This window comes from Balaenoptera physalus (assembly GCF_965194825.1).
Source record: "Balaenoptera physalus genome assembly, chromosome: 2".
Taxonomy (NCBI): domain Eukaryota; kingdom Metazoa; phylum Chordata; class Mammalia; order Artiodactyla; family Balaenopteridae; genus Balaenoptera; species Balaenoptera physalus.
The window spans coordinates 57,240,135-57,266,180 of NC_138883.1; the positions used below are offsets into that span (position 1 = coordinate 57,240,135).

General features: G+C 33.0%; 1 pseudogene across 1 annotated transcript; it reads left to right on the forward strand.

The window, feature by feature from the left end:
- Nucleotides 1-1,844: 1,844 nt before the first annotated feature.
- On the forward strand, nt 1,845-25,831 carry LOC309656093 (U2 small nuclear ribonucleoprotein A' pseudogene; annotated as a pseudogene). The gene has a single exon. The product of its transcript is annotated as a U2 small nuclear ribonucleoprotein A' pseudogene (transcript).
- Nucleotides 25,832-26,046: the final 215 nt, after the last annotated feature.

Consider the following 26,046-nt stretch of genomic DNA (forward strand, 5'->3'; position numbering starts at 1 on the left):
CATCTCAAGAGCAAAGAAACCATTAACCCAATTAAAAAAAAACTTGGGCAAAGGACCTGAATAGACATTTCTCCAAAGAAGAATACCTAAAAGCTTAACAGGTATCTGAAAAGATGCTCAATCACTAATCATTAGGGAAATGCAAATTAAAACCACAATGAGATATCATTCATACCCATTAAAATGGCCATCATTAAAAAGACAAGAGATAGCAAATGCTGGTGTGGATGTGGAAAGAAAGAACCCTTGTACACTGTTGGTAAAATTGTAAATTGTTACAGCCACTATGGAAAACAGCATGGAGCAGCCTCAAAAAATTAAATATAGAACTACTTACTATATGATCCAGCAATTTTATTTCTGGGAATATATTCAAAGGAAGTGAAAACACTATCTCAAAATGATACGTGTACCCCCATATTCATAGCAGCATTATTTATAATAGCCAAAACATAGAAACAATCTAAGTGTCCACCTATGGATTACTGGATAAAAAATTGTGACATATTTCAGCCATACAAAAGAAATGAGGCAATCCTACCAACTGTGACAACATGAAAAACCCTGTAGTCATTATGCTAAGTGAAATAGGTCAGAGAAAGACAAATAATGTGGTATGATCTCACTTATATGTGGAATCTAAAAAAAAAAAAAAAAATGAGCTCATAGAACAGAAGACAGATTAGTTGTTGCCAGCAGTGGGGAATAGGGGATGGAAAAAATGGGTAAAGTGGTCAAAAGGTACAAACTTCCAATTATAAAATAAGTAAGTCTTGGGGATGTAATGCACAGCATGGAAAGTATAACTAATCATCCTGTATTGCATATCTGAAAGTTGCTAGGAAAGTAGATCTTAAAAGTTCTTATTACAAGAAAAAAAATGTAGCTATGTATTGTGATGGATGAACTAGACTTATTGTGATGATTATTTTTGCAATATATGCAAATATCAAATCATGTTGTACACCTGAAACTAATGTAATGTTATATGACAATTATACCTCATTTTTAAAAAGTGAAGGAAAAATAAAGGCTTTCTCAAAAATTGAGAGAATGTGTTGCCACTAGACCTGCCTTGCAAGAAATGTTAAAAGAAATTCTTAAAACAGGAGAATAATATAGGTCAGAAGATCCGATCTACATAAAGAAAGGACGAGCATGCATGAAGGAAAAAGAGAGGTGAAATAAAACCTCTTCTTTTTCTTAATTGATATAAGTTTGTTCACCAAAATAACAGCAGTAACACATTCAATTACATATATGTGTGTGTGTGTGTGTGTGTGTGTGTGTATGCTCATATATGCTTATATATAAGTGAAATAAATGTCAGAAATTATACAAGGGGCAGAAGGCAGAAACTAGGATTATTTGGTTGTTATAAGGTATTCATACTACCTGTGAAGGGATTTAGGGATTTAGTATTATTAGAGACTTGGATTAGCTATAAATGTATATTGTAAATTCTAGGGCAAACATTTAAAAAAGTAAAAAAAAAAAAAAAAAGTGTAACTAATATGCCAAGAAAGGGGAGAAAATAAAATAATATAAAATGCCCAATTTAAACCATAAAAAAAAAAACAGAAAAAGAGCGGAAGACAAAAATAGAAACAAAGATCACAGGCAATAATAATGGATATAGTAGATATCAATCCAACTAAATCAATACTCACTTTGAATGTCAATAGTCTAAATTAAGTCTAAATTAAAAACAGATTCTTAGAGTGGGTCAAAAAACATGCCCCAACTATAAGTTGAAATACACTTTATATATAAAGACATATGTATGTGTGTGTATATATATATATATATATATATATATATATTTATATATGTGTGTGTGTGTGTGTATGTATATATGTATAAAGACAATGTTAAGTGGATGGAGAAAAATATACTATGCTAACAATAATCAAAACAAAGAAGAATGTTAATTATGTTAATTTCAGACAGACCAGACTTTAAAGTAAGAAAAATTATCTGGGATAAAAAAGAGCATTACATAATGACAAAGGGACCAGTTCTCCAAGAAGACATTTCTTGATGCGTGTGCACTTAACAACAGATTATCAAACTACCTGAGGCAAAAACTGATAGAAATGCAAGGAGTAATATATTAATCTACTATACATGAGGCTGAAATCAATAAGGACATAGTTGAATTCAACAACACTTTCAGCCAACTGCACATAATTGACTTCCATAAGCCTCTTTATCCAACAAAAGCAAAATTAACATTTTTGTCAGACTCACATGGAGCGTTCACCACAATAGGTCACATTCATGAAACACATCTTAACAAATCTGAAAGAATAGAAATCATGGAATTTCAATTAGAGCACGATAGAATTAAATTAGACATCAATAACAGAAAGACATCTGGAAAATCTCCAAATATGTAGAGATTAAACACCACACTTCTATGTAACATATGGGACAAAAAAGAAATCTCAAAAGAAATTTTAAAATATTTTGAAATGAATAAAAATTAAAAAAAACAACTAATTAAAACTTGTGGGATGCAGTGAAAGCAATGCTTAGAGTGAAATGTATAGCACTGAATGCATATATTAGAAAAGAAGATCCATATTCATAATTTAAGTTTCCACCTTAGGAAACTAGCAAAAAAAAAAAAACCATATTAACTCCAAAGTAAGCAAAGAGAATGTCTGGTGTGTGACAGTGGACGCACAACATCACTGGAGGAGGAGAGTGAAGCTGATGATGGAGATGATTTAGCAGGCAGTGCAGTACACCAAAGCCATGCAGAGCCATAAGCTGGACCTCCAGGAGTATAAAATTCCTGTCATTGAAAGTCTAGGTGCTACCTTAGACCAATTTGATGCTATTGATTTTTCTGGCAATGTAATCAGGAAACTAGGTGGTTTTTCTTTAGTCAGAAGACTGAAAAACTTATTAGTGAACAACAGTAGAATATACCATATAGGTGATGGACTTGGTCAGGCTCTGCCCTGTCTGACAGAACTTACTCTCACCAGCAATAATCTTGTGGGACTGCATGATGTGGACTCTTTGACATCTCTCAAATACATGACTTCTCTAAGTACTCTAAGAAATCTTCTAACAAAGAAGTAGTATAACAGATTGTATGTAATTTATGAAGTTCCACAAGTCAGAGTATTGGATTTCCAGAAGGTGGGGCTTAAAGAGTGCCAGGAAGCAGAGAAAACGTTCAAGGGCAGACAAGGGGCACAACTTGCAAAGGATATTTCCATGAGAAGCAAAACTTTCAATCCAGGTTATGGTTTGCCAAGTGACAAAAAGAAAGGCGGGCCATTTGCAGGGGATGTAGAAGCAGTCAAGAATGCTAATGCATCAACCCTCGCTGAAGTGGAGTGCCTGAAGGGTTTTCTATTGTCTGATACCTGGCAGAGAATGCAGATCAATCAGGCCCCACTGATGATTGATGGTGAAGAGGAAAGGGAAGAAGACATAGTCACACATGGGTCCTGAGCAGTGTGGCCTCTGAATATCTACAGGATATATAATATGTCCACCTGGGACAAGTCCTGCTTTTTGAATATGGAATAATAGCCTTGCTTATGTCAACAAAGTGGAGTTCAAAAGCACTGTTGAAATGTCTAAAACTGCTGCTGGTAACTTTGTAATATAAACTTTGAAATCTAAATGCCAGTTTTCTACAAATAGTAAAAATAAGGGACATTCACTGTGCTGCCAAAAAGAATATAAAAAGAGTAAGCAGAAGAAAATATATAATAACACAGCAGAAATCATCAAACTGGTAAGAGTAAATCAGCAGAAAAAAAAAAAAATCAGTGAAACCAAAAGCTGGTTCGTTCTTTGTAAAGATCAATAGAAACAATAAACATCTAGCTAAGCTAATTAAAAAAAAAAAGAAAGAGGATGAAAAATGTTAGTATCAGAAATAAAAAAGAGAATATCACTACAGATCCCATGGAATTTAAAAAGCTAATAAAGGAATACTATGAAAAACTCTATGCCTATAATTTGATAACATAGATAAAATGGACCAATTCTTTGGAAGATATATGAAAAAATTAACACAAAAAGAAATAGATGATCTGAATAGGCCTGTATCTTTTAACAAATTGAATTAATTATTTTCCAAAACAGAAAACACAAAGTCCAAATGTGTTCACTGGTGAATTCAACTAAACATTTAAGGAGGAAATGGTACCAATTCTCTATAGTCTCTTTCAAAGTATAGAAGCAGAGGGAAAACTTTTTAATTCATTCTATGAGGTCAGCATTTGGTACTATGTAGTACCAAAAACAGTTACAAGAAAAGCAAACTACAGACCAATATATCTCATGAACATAGGTGCAAAAATATGAAACAAAATATTAGCAATTCAAATCCAAAAATGTATAAAAATAGTTGTACACCACAATCAAATGGGATTTATTACAGTACTGCAAGGCTGATTCAATATTTGAAAATCAATTTATGTAATCCATCACATCAACAGGGTGAAAAAGAAAAATCACATGATCATATCAATAGATGACAAAAAAGTATTTGACAAGATACAATACCCAATCATGACACAAACTTTTAGTAAACTAGGAATAGAGAGGAACTTTCTCAACATGTTAAATGCTATCTACAAAAGGCCTACAACTAACATTGTACTCAAAGGTGAGACATTCAAAGCTTTTCCACTAAGATCAGGTACAAGACAAGAACATACCCTCTCATCACTCTTATTCAACATTGTGCTACAAGTCCCTGCTAATGCAATAAAGCTGGAAAAGAAAATAAAAGGTAAACAGATTGTGAGGGGGAACCTAAAGCTGTTTTTGTTCTCAGATGATATGACAGTCTATAAAGAAAATCTGAAAGAATCAACAAAAAGTTCCTGGAACTAAAAAGCAATTATAGCAGGTTGCAGGATGTAAGGTTAATATACAAAAATCAGTTGCTTTCCTGTGTACCAGCAATGAAAGAGTGGAATTTGAAAGTAAACATACAATACCATTTATATTATCATGTTATAATAATATAAATTATTATGTTATACTATTATTATATTGTACCCCAAATGAAATACTTAGGTATAACAAAATATTATAAGATCTAGATGAATAAAACTATAAAAGTGTGATGAATAAAATCAAAGAAGAACTAATAAATGGAGATACATTCATGTTCATGGATAGAAAGACAATATTGTCAAGATGTCAGTTCTTCCCAAATTGATGTATAGATTTAATACAATCCTGATCAAAATCCCATCAAGTCACTTTATGAATACTGAAAGAGTGATTCTAAAGTTTATATGGAGAGGAAAAAGACCTATAATAACCAACACAGTGTTGAAAATGAATAACAAAGTTGAAGGACTGATCCTATTTAACTTCAAGACTTATTATAAAGCTACAGTAATCAAGAGTGTGCTATTAGCAAAAGAACTGACACATAGATCAATGGAGCAGAATAGAGAGTCCTGAAATAGACCTAAAATATGTAGTCAACTGACCTATGATGAAGGAGCAAAGGTAATACAATGAGGCAAAGACACTTTCTTCAACAAGTGGTGCTAGAACAACTGGACATCCACATGCCAAAAAAATTAATCTAGACACAGACCTCACACTCTTCACATAAGTTAACTTAAAATGGACCTTAAGCCTAAATGTAAAATGCAAAACTACAAAACTCCTAGAAGATAAAATAGGAGAAGATCTAGATGACCTTGGATATAGGGATGACTTTTTAGGTACAACAGTAAAGACACAATACATGAAAGAAATAATTGATAAGCCGGAGTTGATTAAAATTAAAAATTTGTATTCTGCAAAAGATAATATTAAGGGTATTAGAAGACAAGTCACAGATTGGAAGAAAATATTTGCAAGACACTTCTGATAAAACACTATTATCCAGAATATACAAAGAACACTTAAAACTCAACAATAAAAAAAACCTGAATTAAAAAATGGGCCAAACACCTTAACAGACATTTCACCAAAGAAGATTACAAATGATAAATTAATGCATGAAAAGATGCTCCAAATCATATGTTATCAGGGAAATGCAAATTAAAACCATGAGATACCACTACACACCTATTTAATGTCCAAAATCCAGAATGCTGACAGCACCAAATGATGAAGATGTAGGGCAACAAGAACACTCATACACTGCGGGTAGAAATGAAAAATAGTACAGTCGCTTTGGAAAACAGTTTGATGGTTCATATAAAACTAAACATAGTCTCACCATGTGATCCAGTGATCACACTCCTTGGTATTACCCAGAGGAGCTGAAAACTTATTTCTACACAAAAACTTGTACATAGATGTTTATAGTAACTTTAGTCATAATTGCCAAAACTTGGAAGTAACCAAGATGTCTTTCAGTAAGTAAATGGATAAATAAACTATGGTATATCCAGACAACAGAATAGCACTGAGTACTAAAAAGAAATGAACTATCAAGCCATGAAAAGACATGGAGGAACCTTAAATGCATATTACTAAATGGATGAAGCCAATCTGAGAAGGCTACCTACTATATGACTCCAAAGATAGGACATTCTGGAAAAGGCAAAATTGTGAAGATATTAAAAAGTCAGTAGTTTCTAGGTATGGGAGGGATGAGTAGGCAGAGAGCAGAGGATATCTAGGGCATTGAAAATACTCTGCATGACATTATAATGATGGATATATGCCATTATACATTTGTTCAAACCCATAAAATGTACAACACCAAGAGTGAACCCTAATGTAAACCATGGACTTTGGGTGATTATAACGTGTCAATGTAGGTTCATCCTGGTAAAAATTGTACCACTTTGGTGATTAACGTTCATAGTGGGTGAGGCTATGTACACAAGGGGAAAAGGGGTATGTGGGAAATCTCTGTACCTTCCTCTCAATTTTCTGTAAACCTAAAATTGCTCTAAAAAATTAAAATCTTAAAAAAAAGAAAGGGATTCCTAGTAACAATGAATTAATGTAACCAAACGGAGACCTGACAAATTCCAAGAGGTAAATGAGGGAGTGGAAAGCAACCAATAATATGAGCCTTTAAAAGAGAACTATGGTATGTTGATTCTATATCCTAAAACTTTACTGAATTCACTTATTAGTTCTAATGGTATTTTTGTGGAGTCTTTAAAATATGAATAGACATAAGATATAAACATATCTTCAAAAAGAGATAATTTTACTTTTTCCTTTTTGATTTTGATGTGTTTTGTCTCTTTTTCTTTTTGATGCCTAAATGATCTGCCTAGGACTTCCAGTACTCTACTGAATAGAATTGGTGAAAATGAGCATACCTGCCTATTTTCTGATCTTAAAAGAAAATCTTTTAGTTTTCACCATTGAGTATGATATGAGTTGTGGGATTTTCACATATGGCCTTTATTATATTGAGACAAATTTCTTCTGCACCGATTTGTTGATAGTTTCTGCCGTGGACATGTGTGGAATTTTATCAAATGCTTTACCTTCATGTACTGATATGAATGTGTGATTTTTATCCTCTATTCTGCTAATGTGGTATATAATATTTATTGAGTTACATATGGTGGACCATTCTTTCAATACAATAACAATAGATTATCTAAAAAATAATCAAGAAAACAAATTCCATTTACAATAGCAACGAAAAATTAAATACTTAAGAATAAACTTAACCAAATGGGTGAAGAACTGATACACTGATAACCACATAAAACATTCATGAAAGAAATTTAACAAGACACAAGTAAATGGAAAGACATCCCATATTCCTAGTTTGGAAGAATTAATATTTTTTAAATGCTCATAGTACCCATAGCAGTCTACAGATTCGATACAATCCTATCAAAATCATAGTAGCATTTTTACACAGTAAAACAATCCTAAAATTCATATAGAACCACTAAATTAAATATTCTAAATAGTCACAAGCAATTTTGAGTAAGAAGAACAAAGCTAGAGTCATCACACTTTCACATTTCAAAACATATTACAACCTACAATAATCAAAACTGTTTGGTACTAGCATAAAAATAGACATATAGACCAATGGAAGAGAATAGAGAGCCCAGAAATAAATCTATGCATACACAGTCAACTGATATTTAACAAGTGGCCAAGAATACACAATGGGGAAAGGATAGTTTCCTCAAATGGTGTTGAAAAAACTAGATATCCACATGCAAAAGAATGAAATTGAGTCCTTTTCTTACACTATACACAAAATTCAATTCAAAATGGATTAAAAACTTGAATATAAGACCTGAAACTCTAAAACTCCAAGAAGAAGAAAACATAGGAAAAAATTTTTCTTGACCTTGACTTTGGTGATGATTTTTTGGATGTAACACCAAAAGCACCAGCAAACAAAAGCACAAATAGATGTGTGAAATTACATCAAACTGAAAAGCTTCTGCACAGTGCAATAACCAGTCAACAGAATGAAAAGGTAACCTATGGTTTGGGAGAAAATATTTGAAAACCATAACTAATAAAGAGTTAATATCCAAAATTTATAATTAATTCATACAACTCAATAGCAAAAAATCAAATAACCCTGTCAAAAATGAGCAAAGGACCTCAGAAAATTTTTCCAAGGAAGGCACACAAATGGCCAAGAGTTACAAGAAAATGTTTCAACATTACTAGTCAACAGGTAAATGCAAATTAAAACCACAATGAGTTATCACCTCACACCTCTCAGGATGGCTGTTATAAAAAACAAAAGATAACAAGTGCTGGTGAGGATATGGAAGAAAAAGAAAACTTGTACAGTCTTGGTGGAATATAATTTGGTGTAGCCACTATGGAAAACAATATGGAGATTCCTCAAAAAATGAAAAATAGACCTACCATATGATCCAGCAATCCCACTTTTTGGATATTTATCCAAAGGGACTGAAATCAGAGTCTCAAAGATACACCTGCATTCTTGTGTTCATTTCAGTATTATTCACAATAGCTAAGACATGGAAGCAATGTAAACATTCAAGGAAAGATGAATGACTAAAGAAAATGGGTAAAGAAAATACATACAACGGAATATTATTCAGCCATAAAAAAGGAAATTCTGCCATATGAGACAACATGGATGAACCTGAAAGACATTATGCTAAGTAAAATTAGCCAGACACAGAACAACTACTACATAATCCTACTTATATGAGGAATATAAAATAATCAAACTCATGGATTCAAAGTAGAATAGTGCTTAGCAAGGGGAAGGGGAAAACAGGTAGGTATTACTCAAAGGATACAAAGTTTCAGTTAGGCAAGATGAATAAGTTTCAGAGATCTACTGTCTACCATAATATCTATAGTTAAACAATACTATGCTGTTTACTTAGGCATTTGCTAAGAGTGTAGATTTTACATTAACTCTACTTATCACAGAAAAAAATAAAGGCCCGAGGAAACTTTTGGAAGTGACGGATATGTTTATTAGCATTGATCATGGTGATTGTTTCTTAGGTGTATATTGTTTCTTAGGTGTATATTTATTTCCAAATTTATCAAGTTGGATTCATTAAATGTACACAGCTTTTGTCTGTCAATCATATCTCAGTGTGGCCTAAAAAAGGGGAACATAAACATATAAATGTTTTAAAAATTAAAGAGAACTGCATATGACGTCTTCAAGGAGAGAGCAGAGAGTCTCTGAGGAAGGGTGTATCTCAGGAGAGAATGACCAGTAATTGTATGTCTACTATAACCATAGACCTCAATGTAGGATCATTACTGAACCAACCAAGTAAAAGTTCCTCACCATTCCTTCCACTTCTAGAGGCCAGAAATTCAGCTAATATGTGAAGATATCAATATGGAGAGCTAGGAAATCATGAAAAAACCAATCTCTTGCTCCTCCTTCTCCTGAGAAAACTGCTATGTGTGTTACTCCTGCATCAGGAGAAGTGAAAGGCTTTTAAGGTGCTTTGAGTTTTATATTTTAGTGAGATGGTGCTTTTTGATTATAAAAATTATGCTCCTCTTATTAAAATTAAAATTTATGGAGTAATTTTATTAAACCCTTACATACATTTTCTTAATTAATCTTTGCAGTAACCTAGTAGGTTGATTCTATTATGAACTTTGTCTCATAAATAAACAAACTGAGCCTTTTTCAAGGCTTCATATGAATGGCAGAGTCAGAAACTGAATATTTGTCAAATTTTATACTCTTAATATTTTCCTGATTCCATATTTGTATTCATTTAATTTCTTAAGAAGACAACAGTAACAAATATCTGCATTATCTAATGAATAATTCTATGTATCAAGTTAGTAATATTCTATAATGAATTACTTGTATCTTATAAAAGAATTCCTTGTCTAACAAGAACTCACATCCTGTTTTGTTGCTCTGAATATATTTTTCATGTACTGGGGAAAAATGGTTTCAGGTGTTCACATTAGAGACACACATAAACAAATGTGCTTACTCTTCCTGCAATATTTCCAAAAGAATTCAAAATAAAACTGGTTTGTGAGAAAACATGAAAATGTCTTTATTAATACTTAAAATATATTGGAAATACAAATTATTATATCTCATTCACATAATTTTGATCCAGTAACTCTTATTAAATATGCATTTTTGTAGGACACAATCTTAACCTGGAAGCAATTTTAGAAGATATCTTGACCAGTCTCCCACCCATTGCATGAACTCATTCCTCAAGTTTGATGGACAGGAGGATAATGAAATAATGAATTACCTTTTGTCTAATATTTATGTGTTATAAAAATATTTTTTTACTGATAAAATATTCAATTTCCTTTTAATTCCATCCATTTTTTACTGAACCCTGTCCTTGGAACCATACATTCCTTTACTCATCTGATAAATAATTATTGAGCTCATCATCCAGGCAACAAGTTTGATGACGAGAATACAATGATGACCAAAACCAGAAATACTCCATGCTTAGGTGGAACTCAGAGGCTAGAGGTAAGGCAGATAATCAAATATGATTGCAGTAATGAATGTGGAGTTACACTTTTTAGAATGTACTGCAAAGTACATGATGCTATGAGATTGACTATTATGAGGTTTTCCTGAAAAAGTGAAATTCTTGCAAGTATTGAAAAGAAGCATTACATCTCTGTAGTATTTTCTTCAAATAGTCTGTATCTGCATGATACTGAAATAAATAACTTCAATCTGAATAAAGGGGATTAAGGAGTTTATGAATATGTGTGTATGTGTAATTACATTTGTGGGTATCATTTTGCCAGTCAAGGTAGCTTACCCTTTAATTCTCCTTGTCTATGCATAATAGAGAATATGTGGGGAGGGGTGTTGCTAGACAGAATTTACCAGTGAAATAATTTTCATAGCGTGCTGAGAAATAAGAATTCATAAAGGTATAAAAGTGACTATTTTATGTACCACACTTGCAATCGGTTCTTAGTCTAGATCATGTTGTTAAATTTTCCTGCCTCAGTAATTTGATGTTTATTTCATTTATGCTAGTCTTCTTGCTTTTTGTTATTTTGCTGGAATTTCAAGATTAAAAATCCACATAGTTTCTTTTTGTACTAAGAAATTTGAAAATAACTGAATAGCAGGATGATAAAAAACAATTGAGGAGGCATAGCATACATATTTCAGTGAAGAGTACAACTACAAGTAAATAAATTACAGTGACCTTAAAAATGGAAAGAATGATGACTTATGTATAGCAAAGGCAATACCAGTTATTTTATTTTGTTGTGTGTTAATCCACACATAAGAGATCAACAGAACATAAATGTTAAGAAGTAGCTACTTGAAGCAAAATTGAGAAATGAAGCACCTGTTACCCTAATTCAGCAAAGTAATATACTATTTTCAAAGAAACTTGCAGATGATTGAGACCACTCTGTACTGAATTATCAGTATATGTACATAAAAATGCATTTAAAAGGATGCTATTTTACCATTGTCTGACAAATTTGGTAAATGCAGGACAAAGCTGAACAAATTAGGCATAACAATAAATTAAAGCAGCAGAATTTTAGATTAAACGAGGCTCTAGAGATCACCTCATCCAACTCCCTTATTTTACAGATGAGGAAGCTGAGCCCAGAAATTTTAGTCTACAGCTTTTGCAATGCTATGGAATTGGAAAAGAGCAAGATGAGAGAAGAAACCAAGTTTTCCCAGCACAATGTTAGTTCTAGAAATCTAAACAAGTGAATTTGTTTAATTTAAAGGGATTAAGTTATCCAAAGTTATAATCTGCAAAAGCAAAACAGAGTACAAAATAGCACACAAACACACCCATTTGCCACTTGCTGTGTTAAACTGGTTATCAACAATTTTAGGGCTTAACAATAAAAGCCAATAAATATTGGCTATACAAAGTCTTACCATGTCAAGAAATTGCCCAGATGTGGAATCATGCTCTAAAAACTAGATTTCTATAATCTTGTGATATGTCTATTTTTACATGTTGAAAAGAACTAAAGCAAGTTATGGAATATTTAATCAGTAAATATCTGCCCTAATTATCCTAGTAGTAGAGGATATGCATTTTTATGAGCATGATCAATTTATCACCATGATAAATTACATTAAACATTACTTCAGTTACCTCACTTCTTTTTTCCAATGTATATGCTCTGCTATAAAATGTTTTTAGCAAACTCAGAATATTATATAATGTGGACATTATCAATGTAGACCTAAATGATATGAATCTTTTAGTGTAAACTATTTTGATTAAATATCCTTAAGGAATAAACTTGTCAGAGAGGAAGAAATTTTCCTCTACCCTCCTAGGTTCTTCTGGTTAGTCTAAGAATTAAATTGCCATGGGGCAGATTAACAGGGGAAAAACAAACAAAAGTTTAATAACATATATACACAGGAGAGACCCATGAAAACTGAGTAACTTGCCAGAATATCTGGAACCCTCACCTTAAATATCATCTTCAGCTGAAGACAAAAGAGAATGTTGCCATAGTGGTTTGGGACATCAAAGGGGAGGTAGGCAATTGACATGGAAATAGAAAAGCAAATGTTTGGTAAACGAGTGTTTGCTGAGGCATGCAGAGACAATGGGACACAGAGAGGACTTTTAACAAACAGGCTTTGCTAGGTTCCTCCCTGTCTGCCACACCTAGTTCATACTGTAGTTATCCAGGGTGGTAGCCCCCTTCCAGGAACAGGTCCTCCGTCTACATTCTTTTAGGCAGTTAGGGATAAGGTCAAAGGTTCCTCTTGAGTCTTTAGGACCTTGATTGTTTTCAGCTCAAAATAATCTGCATGCCAAAGAGACATTTTGGGGAGGCAAGTTTTGCTCCCCTACAAACTTAACTCCAGCACAGATTCTCTAATACTAGGGACACGGTCAGTTACAACCAGGCCATTGCTTTGTCTACTTGTGTTTCACATTGGTCAAGGAGACCACAATGTTATCTCCATGTTGCTAATGCATATTTTTCCTATAAAGGGACAGCTTTAAACTTTAGTCTTAATTTCCTCTCTTCTTCTCCTCAGAGTGAAAGCAGCTCTTTTGTCCCTTCCCTGTTTGCTTATTTCTGTCCCCCTCTAACCTTTAAAACCTAATTATAGGGATGAGATCACTAAGCGATTTAACCTAACTCCTAACTTATGCTTTCCTGAATGCACACCATGCCTTATCTAACCTGTTGATTCTTTTCCTCGATAAAAAGAAGTAAGAATGAAGAATTTAGTAGTTAAAGAACTCTACCCTCAACAGCCTCCTAAGGAATCCTGCAGGCAGATCACGCGGGCAAGATAACATCTGAAGAGAGAGTCAGCCTGTCTGCCTGCAATGGAGAATGATGAGGAACCCAACTTCCTGCCTCGATGATTCACTGTGTTGACTAAAAAAAAAATTCACAACCAAAAAGTTGAGAGTTTTCTTTTATTCAACAGAAATTTTTAGGACTTCAAGCCCGGGAGGCAGCATCTCAAGTAACCCTGAGATAACTGCTTCGAGGAGGCAAGGTGGGAAACCAGGATATATAGGAGTTTTGCAACAAAGGGCAGGTAGTAGGAAAAAAAGATTGCTGTTAATAAAAGAAAACTAGATAACTCAAGTTAAGGAATTTAGCACTTTTCTATATATGGGAAGGTGCAAGGGTCTGGGCTCCCTGAAATCATTCCTTTGATATGCACCTCAGCTATCTGGGGCCAGTATCCTGTGTTCTCACATCCTGATTTTCCTCAGGGCTCAGGTCAGGACTGGCTGCAGTCTGAAGGCTGCTAGATGGCAGGTATTCTTTTTCTTCCTGAGTTCTCTCAAGGCTCACCAGCTCAACATAGGCTAGTGGCTGTAATCACTGATGACTGTGACATCCTTTGTTTACTGATATGGCAGGCGGTATTCCATTTCGCAAATGAAATTCTTCCCCCTCCATTTTTCCCTTTAAAAATTGTCATGGCTGAGCAGAATCTTCAGAGTTGGTCTACCCTCTCTCCAGATTGCCAGCTTTTCTGATTAAAACACCTGTCCTTTCTACTGACATTTGCCTCTCGAATTATTGGCTTTTGAGCAGTGAGCAGCCAAATCTGAGCTCAGTAAAAAGAGCATTTACAACTTGAAACAACATGATTCATGGCATACAACATATTCAAAACATATTCAAATACCAAATAAGAAAGCTGTAATTACCTGTAGTAGTCAGGATTCTCCAGAGAAACAGAAACACTAGGAGATACATAGAGCTATCTCTCACTCTATATGTGTATTCTGTATATCTGTGAGAGAGAGAGAGGACAAGGGAGGGAGAGAGACCTTTATTATAGTCCAAATTTGAAGGCAATCAGGCAGAAGTATTCTCTCATACTCAAAGGAGGGAGGGTTTTATTCTTCAGGACTTCAACTGATTGGATGAGGCCCACGCACATAAAGGACAGCAATCAGTATTGCTCAATCTAGCAATTTAAATGCTAATCTTATCCAAAAAAAAAACACCCATAGAAAATCTAAAAATAATTTTGACCAAAGGTCTGTGTATCCCATGACCCAGACAAGTTGACACATAAAATTAACCATCATGCTGCTTAAAAGCCAAAGGTGGAAAAGGAAAACATGATACTGGAATTCCAACAGACCATAGATACAGGAGACCTTTCCAACATGAGAACTCACCAATGGATTTACACTAAGAAATTATATATGTTCTGGAAAATTATATTATCTATGTAGTGAAGAAAGTCTGAAACATATTTAGGATACATCCTCTTTGAAGGCTCAGGCACAAACACTTTTGCTGACTCTCATTTCCCACCAGGCCTTACCATTCCCAAGCAGACTGAGTTAGATTCACTTTGTATGGGCTTGTAGAACCCTTTGTAATTATCTTTAGTGTAGTATTTAATCACAGTTTTCAATTGTTTTTTTTTTTTTCATCTCACCAAGGCAGTGAAAATACTGAGGGATGGAGGTGTGTTTTTCACCTTATATATTCCCAGTACCTAGTACATATAAGCACTCAAATATGGACTCAAGAATGAAACATTAGTAAATATACGTAAGGCACCATGCTAGACTTCAATTATTTAATGATACTTTATTTGACCTAATAGGACTCCTAAAAATTAAAAATAGCTCTAAATGCAGCAAGTTTTTGTGGATCAACAATAATTTTGCTGTTCAACATTTAAATCAGAATTCTGAATATGATCTGGGTGTGAACGAAAGCTCCTAAGATGGCTCTAAACTGTCAAAGACCTTACTCCTGTTCTTATCTTTGTAACTCACAACTTCAAGACAGAGTTTGACTTTTATTGTAAACAGCCAAATAGTAACTAATTTAAGCTTTGTGGGCCATACCATGTCTGGTTGTCACAAGTATTAAACTCTGCCATTGTCGTGTGAAAGCAGCTATAGATAATAAATAAACAGAGGCATGTGGCTATGTTGCAGTAAAATTCTGTTTACAAAAACAGGTGGCAGTGGACAATATCTGGCCTATGGGCTGTAGAAACACAACTTATGCTTTAAGTAATCCAAAAGCAACTGAGCATGAAGAAAATTTTACAATGTCCTTCTGTTTACAAATTAGAAACTATATTATTAAAAATATCCCAATAGCAAGAATGAGATCACTTTCATTTCTGCAGAAAGTAAACTTTTAGAAACACTGTCACATCACATCCTTTCTTTAACCAGAAAATACCACCAATCTTGCTCTCATAGCACTTTGCGCAGGCATTTGCAGAAGGTTGATGATGCGGAAAAGGTGACTGAAAGTAATTAGAAACTAAAGATTCTGTCTCAAAGCTAAATTTACTGGTTTAGGGACTTCCCTGGTGGTCCAGTGGTAAAGAATCTGCCTTCCAATGTACCGGACGCAGGTTCAATCCCTGGTCGGGGAACTAAGATCCCACATGCCGCAGGGAAACTAACCCCGTGCGCCACAACTACTGAGCTCACGCACCTCAACTAGAGAGCCCATGTGCTGCAAACTAGAGAGCCCAAGCACTCTGGAGCCCGCGCACCACAACTAGAGAAGAGAAAACCCGCACGCCACAACTAGAGAGAAGCCTGTGTGCTGCAACGAAAGATCCCACATGCCACAATGAAGATCCCGTGTGCTGCAACTAAGACCCAAAGCAGCCAAAAAATAAATTAATAAATTAAAATAAATAAATAAATAAATTTACTGGTCTAGTCATGGTTAATATAAATTTCTTTCCATGAGAGTAAATTAAGATCTTTCTGTAAATTTGTGGCTAAATAGTTCAAAAACACCTAAATGCCAATTAAACTGTAATCTCAAGGAAGCATGACTACGACAATTACATTTAGTGAGTAAAATTCCAATGAATTGAAATGTACCAGGTTTGGAGACCTAAGTCCTAGCAGAAAGGGGATCGTTAGTGAGCATACTGGGCAACATTTTCCTGCATCAGGTGAGGGAGAAAATGTTTAGATGCTGTGATTTTTTTTTTTTTTTTTCTATTCAACTGTAAAATCCCCTATTGATTCATAAAGAAAACATCTTTCTACAACTTCAATTTCCTGTATCATGAAAAAATAAAAACTGATATCTCTAGCAATGGGCATAGCACATAAACAATATTCAATTAATGTTAATGATTAATAGCTTTTATAAATAGAAGAATGAAAAAAGGAAATAATATTTGCTTTTTAGCCTCTAAAATTCTGATATCTAAGATTATTTGAAAAGATTAAAAATGAAATGAAAGCTCCTATTAAGTTTTAACTTTTCCACATTAGAATTTACAAAGGAGATTCACAATAAATTATGTGGAGCCACATGAAATCACTGATATTTGTGATCTTAAAAAATGGCAGTGCCGTGTGATTCAAGTTAAAATCGTTAGAAATTCTCAAGATAACCTTACATGATGGGTAATGATCCCACTTGGTAGACAAAGAAATTGATGCTGAATAGAAGGTGACTTGCCTAAGCCTACAGAGAAAGCTAGTGAGAGCACTGAAAAAACCAGTATTTTATTATGTTAAATGTAACAGATACTGTAAGCTTAGTGTATGCCAGGCACTTTTCTGAGTATGAGTATATAGGAATAGATAAATTTAGCTCACCACCCTCCCTTATGTGAGACCATCAACTTGCACATTTTAGGAGTTTTTAAATCCCCCATTCCAATCTAGCTCTGAAGAAAGTTTTTTCTAAATTTGTCACATTTGTATCTAAAGATTATCTGATGGAGACATTCCTATCCTTGCCAAACTTCAGTGCCTACACCTTTCAAATGTGAAGGGACATATTTAAAATTTGATTGAAGGATTTATGGTAAAGCAGTCCTTATTCACCTTTTATCACTGACCTACAGTGTACAAAAGTATCAACTTAAGGACTGGCCAAGGAGACGGAAATTAAATCCGAAAATCATTAACATTTTCAACATGAGAAATGTGTTCTTTGTTGTAAGAGTGTATTTGTAAGGTAAGGTAAGAGGTATTTCTTACCTTACCTTACCTCTAAGGTATTTCTTTGTAAGGTAAGAGTGTATGCCTATAAACTTCTATGGGATATTTTAGCTCAACTCATCATCCTTCCCCTCCCAGCTGTGTGTCTCAGGAGGCTGACCTCTATAGACTATTTGCCAGTAGACTCTGGCCTGTAGGAGGCTTTAGCAGAAGATGGAGAGAGAGAGAGGGTTTGGTATTTATTGCTTCAGAAACCTCCTCCACAGCCAACAATCATTGGACAGGTGGTTGTCTTACCTGTATCAAACACCACAGCTCTTTTTAGATGTCCCCATGATTTCAGTACCCTCTGAGGTTGCTGTAACAGCTGCCTCCTCTTGCTTTGTCAGGATAGTGGTGGCAATAGCTTTACTCTTGCTAAATCCTGGGAGCATCATCAAAACTTATTAGCTCTCTTAACTCCACCAACACCTCATCACTTCTTAAAATTCTCTTTAATTACTCTTCTGACTATAACATAACATTTGTTTCTTGTCAGAATCCTATTAAGGAAAAACTTTTATACACACACACGCACACACACACTCATGTATATAATAGTGAGTTCCGAAATTGACTTAATTTATGGTACTAATTCATCAAACTCAAAAGAAACTGAAATGTATAACCAGAATGAGTGTTTACTAATTTACAGAGGAGGACATTTTCACGTACTGTCAAAAGAATGAATGGTTATATTTAGGAATTCAACTTTGTCAACATCCAATTTGAAACTCTAATAACTATTGCCAATTCAATCAGCACATGGTTTTCTTTTCAATCTTAAAAAAAAAAAAATCTTCTCTTAAGTTTTTGTCTTTTTTTTAACTTTTTTCATCTGTTTAGTCTTGGTAGGAGTAGGTGCTCAATAATTTGAGAAAGAAAGATAGGGACAAATGAAAATAGGAAATAGCTAAAATGTTGCTCATAGAATTAAGGGAAAAATAAGTGCTTTCATTTCTTTGAGAAAAGCATTTATATTCTTAAATTTTTAAGTGAATATTTTTCTCACATAGATTATTCTGTTCACAGCTATTAAGTAACTTTCTTCTTTATATGGAGACAAAATGATTTCCTAACAGTAATGAACCCAAATGATTGACCTATATCACAGTCATAGCCTCATAAAGAAAAGTCAAGTACTCCGCAAAGAGATACAATTACTTCTGCAACTGGAAGTAGGAATCCTTGCACAAAATTAATCTTGCTGTATAATCACCTAAAACCTGAGAGGATGAGCAAGTACTTCATGTAAAAGAACAGGGAAAAGCAGAAAAGAGATATACAATTATCATTTACCCTGTAGAACTAAAAGGAAGACGAAAAAGGCTATATGTTTAACAAGCACTACTTCATCAAGGTAACATTTTAAAAATAGTGATGAGTATCCAAACACCAATATAGTTGGTGTTTGTGCTTGAACATTCATTGAAAAGAAAGATTAAAGTGTAGAGTAGTAAAACAGAGATCTTTGTAACTTTCAATGACACACAGGGGCTTTTGAAGTTTCTTATATCTCTGATTTTCGAGATGAAGCTCAAAAGTAGCACAGAAAAATTGAAGGGATACATGAAGAAGATTGTGGTGTTACTTAATTTATTCACCCAAAAGATATTTACTGATCATGTATTGTCAGGCACTACACGAGCACTCACGATACAAAGATTAGTGATATTGCCCTCTTCATGAAGGAAACAAATGTGTAAAGAAGAATTATAATTCAAAATTATAAATACTATCATAAGAAAATGGTCAAAGACTATTAAATTATGGAGAAGGTGACATTAGAGCTGGGACAAAGAGTTTGAGAATTTTCTGAACAATCATAGAAGATGCGTAATTTTGAAGAAATAAAATGGGAGAAGTTTACATTCAGGGTAATGGAAGTTTGGGAGCAACAAATGAAAAGAAAGAGGTAGATTAGGTAAGATTATAAAACACCTGAAGGCCATGTTTTTGTTTATATTTTTAAAGCAATTTTTCTTTTTCTGCAGGTCATAGCAATGAAATATTGAAAACAAATAGATGTTATAAACAATGTTCTGATATAGCCTTAAAAGATTCCACCCCCTTATATTTATGAATTTATAAAATATCAAATAGCTGAAAGAGGTCACTGTATTATATATGAGTCAAATCCAAAGTATAAAATATAAGTGCTTCCAGTTATTTTACAGTTTCACTATAACTTAATTTTCATTCTCAAACTCTTCCTGTTTTCTCTCCACTTCTCTAGATAAAAACATCCTTTAAATGAAATGTATCTTTCTGTAATGGAAACAAACCCATCCTAGTAATTCTTTTAAAGTTTTCCATTTCACATTTCTTATGTGTTTCCCCTTTATCTTCCTGCATAAATATTTTTTCCTCTTCTTATTCCTCTATATTTAGTAATAAATCTTAGATGATCATTTTAATTATTCATTGGGTAATAAGAATGCATGAAAGATTTTCAGAAGCAAATTAGTTAAGAGTGGGAGAAATGTACTAAGAGCTTCCAGGAATATTATTTTTTTATACATTGAATTACTATTGCACATTCTAAATGCTATGAAAAAAATCAAGTTGACAGTCATTAGTTATTTTCCTTACATTTTCCTATGTGAACAAACAGAGAAGGGAAAAACTAATAATGTGTATAGATTTCGAAAGAACCAGAAAACTTCCTATGGGAATATCTTGGGAATAATAAGAATGGTTTTGAGTGGACTTCATATATTTTATATATATATATATATATAGATAGATATAGATATAGATATATATACACACACACACATATATATATACACACACACACAAACATATATATATATATATATACATACACACACACACACATACAGCATGTTTAAATCATTTGCTTGATCACATTAGCTTTAGCTGATCTGGCTAGATGATTTTAAGACTGAATTTCCTTAACAATCAATTTAAATATGAGGATTGGGATGGTCTAGAATATACTAGGAATCAGACTTCAAGTAGTATGCCTAAGAGAAAATAGTTAAGAATGCAACTACATTCTACCTGTTACTTAAACCATTGAAGGTTCTCATTAAGTTATTAGTTTCCCAAATGTTGTTAGTGGATTTTAAATGAGATAAATGTTTTCCACCAACCAACATTCCACCACAGTCAGAGACATGCTAAAAAAAAAAAAAAAAAATCCAGAGCTACTACTGAAAATGCACCAAATTATATCTCAGATAAAATATAAATTTTAAATATTTTCTATTTTTACATAGATAAGTATTTAAGTATATTTCTTGACATTTGCTTTCACCCAATCTCACTCATACTCTCAAATCTTGGTAATAACTCAGCAAGTAAACTAAAGAGTTAAAAACATCTTATCATGAATGTTTCATGTGATCTTTTATACAACTTTAGGACAAAGAAAAAGTAGCTAGGAGTTTTCATTGGTAATTCAGTTTTCTGAAGTTGCTATTCATTTTCAGAAGGGATGAAAAGAATAATACTCTTCTCCTACATTCTTTAATCGGTACCTCATCTCCACTATCAATAAGTGATATAAAAATACACAACAAAAACTAGAACTGGGGAGAACAACCATTTTAATAATCTACAATATTGGCTTCCTGTTGATGATCCTGAAAATTCTAACAGCTATTTTCCCTCCTTGAGATCCAGTAACAGTTGAAATTTTGTTTTGAGTATTATAAATACAAGATACATTAGATTTCCATAATCTCTAAGTATTTGCAGGCAGGGAACAATCAAATTACCTTTGGGAGTCAATATATTTTCAAACAAATGCTTTGCCTATAGTAAATACAAGCTTCATACTACTTTCCATCACTACTACCAGAAATTTTCCTGTTAACATCTAGGCATGCCGACCTCCTTATGAATCTCCACCCTCCTTTCCCACCTTACTTCATCTCGAACATATTGGCAATCTCATTTTTAGTACCTATGTGTTGTTTTCTTAAATGTCCTTATTATTTAAGTTAATATTCTTTAAAAACATTTTCACATGATGGAAATTAGGTTCCTAGAGCCTCACCTAAATCTTAATGCAATAACATTGCGTAGTTATAAGGTTGATAATTATTCTTATAACTGCATTTCAGTTTCCTCTCATTTATAGATTCGTATTTTTCAAGTACTTAAAATGAAATATTCTTCAACCTCAATGTATTGTTTTATCCCTAATTATATTCTAGACTGAGAAATAATATGTTGAAGATAATCTAATAATAGTTCAATTCTTTTCTCTCCAAATGCCATTTCAGAAAATTGTACAATGTAAAAGTATTCTATTTTCTAACTGCATAAATATTTTTGGTGTAGACATTAACAACAGGTTACAAAAACTAACTAAACTTGCCAAAGTAATTCATAATGGTATGCAAATTTCTCTAGTACTAAGAGCTTTTCCCTTTATTTTTCATATCAATGTCAGATACTGACATATTTCATGACAATGATGACACAGATTTGAAAGAATAATCAATAATCATAAAATTTAGTTCTAGCAAACATAAAACAAATAACATAAAATATGCTAATACTTTACACTTTCTTCTGTCAATCAAATATTCTGACATTTTAACCATAGATTATACACATATTTACAACCCCTAACCTTGGGTAAATGACTCTCTCTGCTTTGTTCCTAAAGAGCTGTTAGAGATACTAAAACATCAATGCTGATTTACCGAAAATTAAATCTATATAAATTCATTTCTTTTATGTATTTCTAATCCTAAGGCCGCAGGGTACCTCAAAAGTGGGTGTCTTAAAACAGTAGAAATTTATTGTCTCACAGTTCTAGAGGACAGATGTCCAAAATCAAGATGTGAGCTGGCAGGTTAGTTTCTTCTAAGGGCTTTGAGGGATAACATATTCTGTGCCTCTCTTATATGGTAGTTCTAAGCATTCTTTGGCTTATAGATGCATCACACCAATCCTTCACCTTTGCATGATGTTCTCCCTGGATCTCTGTCTTCACATGAACATCTTCTTATAAGGACACCAGTTACATTGGATTAGGGGCTCACTCTAATATGACCTCATCTTAAGTAATTATATCAGCAATGACCCTATTTCCAAGTAAATCACATTCTGAAGTACTGGAATTTAGAAGTTCAACATTTTTTAAGGGACAAAATCCAATCCATAAAACTGATTTACTGAATTTTAAATCTATCTTAATTCACTTCTTTTATATGTTTTACTAGAATTCTTATATTCTCGTCAAGTACCAAATCCAATTTGTCTATTCCTGGTTTTTAACAGGAAAAGTTACTTGGTTTTATAAAATAGTTAAATGCCATTTATTGCAAATCTCCTAAACTTCTCTATAGCCTACACCTCATTTTCTTCATAGTTAACCAATTGCCACATTGTCGTTCAGAGGAAGAAAACTACTCTTCCCTTCCAGGGATAATTTTTTCACCTGGACATTGACTCTATTCTTTCATAAAATCTCCAGGAGTTTAAGTCATCAATGATTTTTCCATATCTTCACCCTTTCTCTCTAAACTTCTACTTAGGCAAAAATCTCAGCTCTCCCAAAGTAATATCCCTTCAATATTTCTATTCTTTTGTAAATTTTAACAGAAAAATTCTACTAAAAAGAATCTGTAACCACTACTCAGCTTCCTCACTCACCAGACTTTGCTCAACAACTTAAAATGCCCACTGACCCCATTACTCTACTTACTGAGAGTTTTCTTTAAAGCATCACCATTCCTTGAAATGAAAAATGCAAAGGTTTTTTCCATATACTTCATCTTCCTGAAAATCTCCCTAGAAATTGTTGTTGAATAGTCCCTTTTCTAGAAGATCTTTTTATCTTGGGCATTATCATTATTCCTTTCTTATTGTTTCTTCTATATCCTTTGTTGACCCCTTTCACCAACCAAATGTTGTTTTTGTTTTTTTTTTAAGTTTTATCCTTGACTTTTTCCTTATGTCACTAAACTCACTGCTTTTTTTTAAATCATTTTATTTAAGAACTCTACTGTATGTCAAAAAATGTCAAGTTTCTCAAATTTGGAAACTTGAGACTGACTTCCTCTTTACCAAGATAACACTTCATGTTTTCTCTATTAATCTTCTATTTGCTTGTTTATCTTCACTTATTTTTTTCTGTACAGGTCTGCTTCTCTACAAGAATGTAATATTTTAAGATCTGGGTCTTCATATTATTCTTGTCTATGTACGTTTCCAACAAAGAGTTTTACACAGAGTGGATACTTAAAAATATATGTCCTGAAATCTCTTGATAAAATTGTGTATACTAATCACTGGTCCTAATCCTAACTTCACTTTAATAACATAGTAAAAAGCAAAATGGGATAAATTATATCTAGAACCAGCATATTAATTTTAATATTCTGCTTTTCAGTGAAGAGCCTTCTTTCACTAAGCTGGATAACACTAAAATAGCCTTATCGAAAGGCTATTTTTGAAATTTTAAAACATAGGGTACTGCTCATAAAGTAAATATATGGCATGTGATTTATTTTTCAGCATATTATTATAAACACACAGGAAAATATATTTAACAAATTGTTTTCCATAAATGACAAGTTAATTCAAACCTCATTATGCATTTTTGTGTATTTTTAAACATTTTTTTGTTGAATATGTAAGGAAAATATTGTATCTTATTTATACATTTTGAATAATTAAAATAAACTTTATAATTTAAGTTCTGATAAGTTTTTCAGTAAGGGGATGTTTGAAAATTTCTTTTACCCAGCATTTTTTAAATGCCTTTAAACCATGAAATACTATTTTAACTGGTCATCTCATTTATCACAGAAATAATATTTGCTGAAAGATATTGGATATGTTACCTTATATAAAAATCATAATACAATGTGTATTCAACAAAATGGTTATTTCATATATACTGCAATGAATATTCCAGAAATTTATTATATGTTATATACTTACAGCAATATGAATAAACTAATTCTTACAGGGCCAGTGAATTAATTCAATGTATAAGATTCCTTTGAACAACTGCTTTTTTGCCTGGATATATTATCTAATATTTTAAAGTATACTTCATTTCAGAAAAGCATGAGAATTATATTTATGCCTTTATTCTTAGTATACCTTCTGTCAGTTCCTACCTCAATTGTTACCACTTTTTATCCTGGTAACACTCACTCTCACACCCTATATCCAGGCATGATAAATAGTATCCTTAAGGCATATTAAGAGCATGTAGTAGTAACCCTTAAATGGGGCAAGCTCATTCCTTAAGAATTTATATTTAAGGTGGATCTGTAATAAAACTGAGAAATCAGGTCATTTGGAAATGAAGAATATCGCCATAGGAAGTCTTCCCCAATGTACATTATGCCACATTTTTTATGTTAATGCCACATTTTTTATGAAGCAAAAATCTTTAATATTCTTAATATGGTTAAAGATGTCAATTAGTCCCCCACACTTCTTTCTTTTCTCTCCCCACCGCCATAGGTATCAATTTGCAAAGAATTCCTAGGCACAGTCCACTAAGTAAAATAAAAGCAAACTTTTGACAAATCCATTTATGTAACAGTGTTACATGACTGAAATCATCCAGGTAACGCATTCAAAAGAAAATGAATGCAGAAGAGTGAACGCTAATGATTGCAAATTAATTCCTTCGATTAAAAACAAACACACTGTAGGAACACAGTAAAATAAATATTAAATCATTTTACAATCTAATTGAATCTCAACAAGATTTGCTGAGGCTATTGATGGTGTTATTAAATTGTCTCTGAAACTCTTATGCAAATTAGAGCTGAACCTGAACACAATATACTAATTCTGAACTGTATCCACATGAAACAGTTGTAATACTCTAATAAAACAGAATTGTACTTTTGTAAGGTCTCTGTTAGGCAAGAACACCATACTATATAAAATGCATTTGAAAAGATAAAAACTGTTCAGTGTGTGTGTGTGTGTGTGTGTGTGTGTGTGTGTGTGTGAATAAAAGCTTCTTAAGCACAGAGGCATTCATAAGCATTACATACTCCCATTCATCTCAAATTCTGCTTAAGTAATCCAACAATTAAACATAGAAGTACTATGTCTACTTTGATATAATCCCACTACCATTCTAAATGTAAGAGATTCCAATTATTTGTTAGCATAAAATCAACACACATGGGCTTCCCTGGTGGCG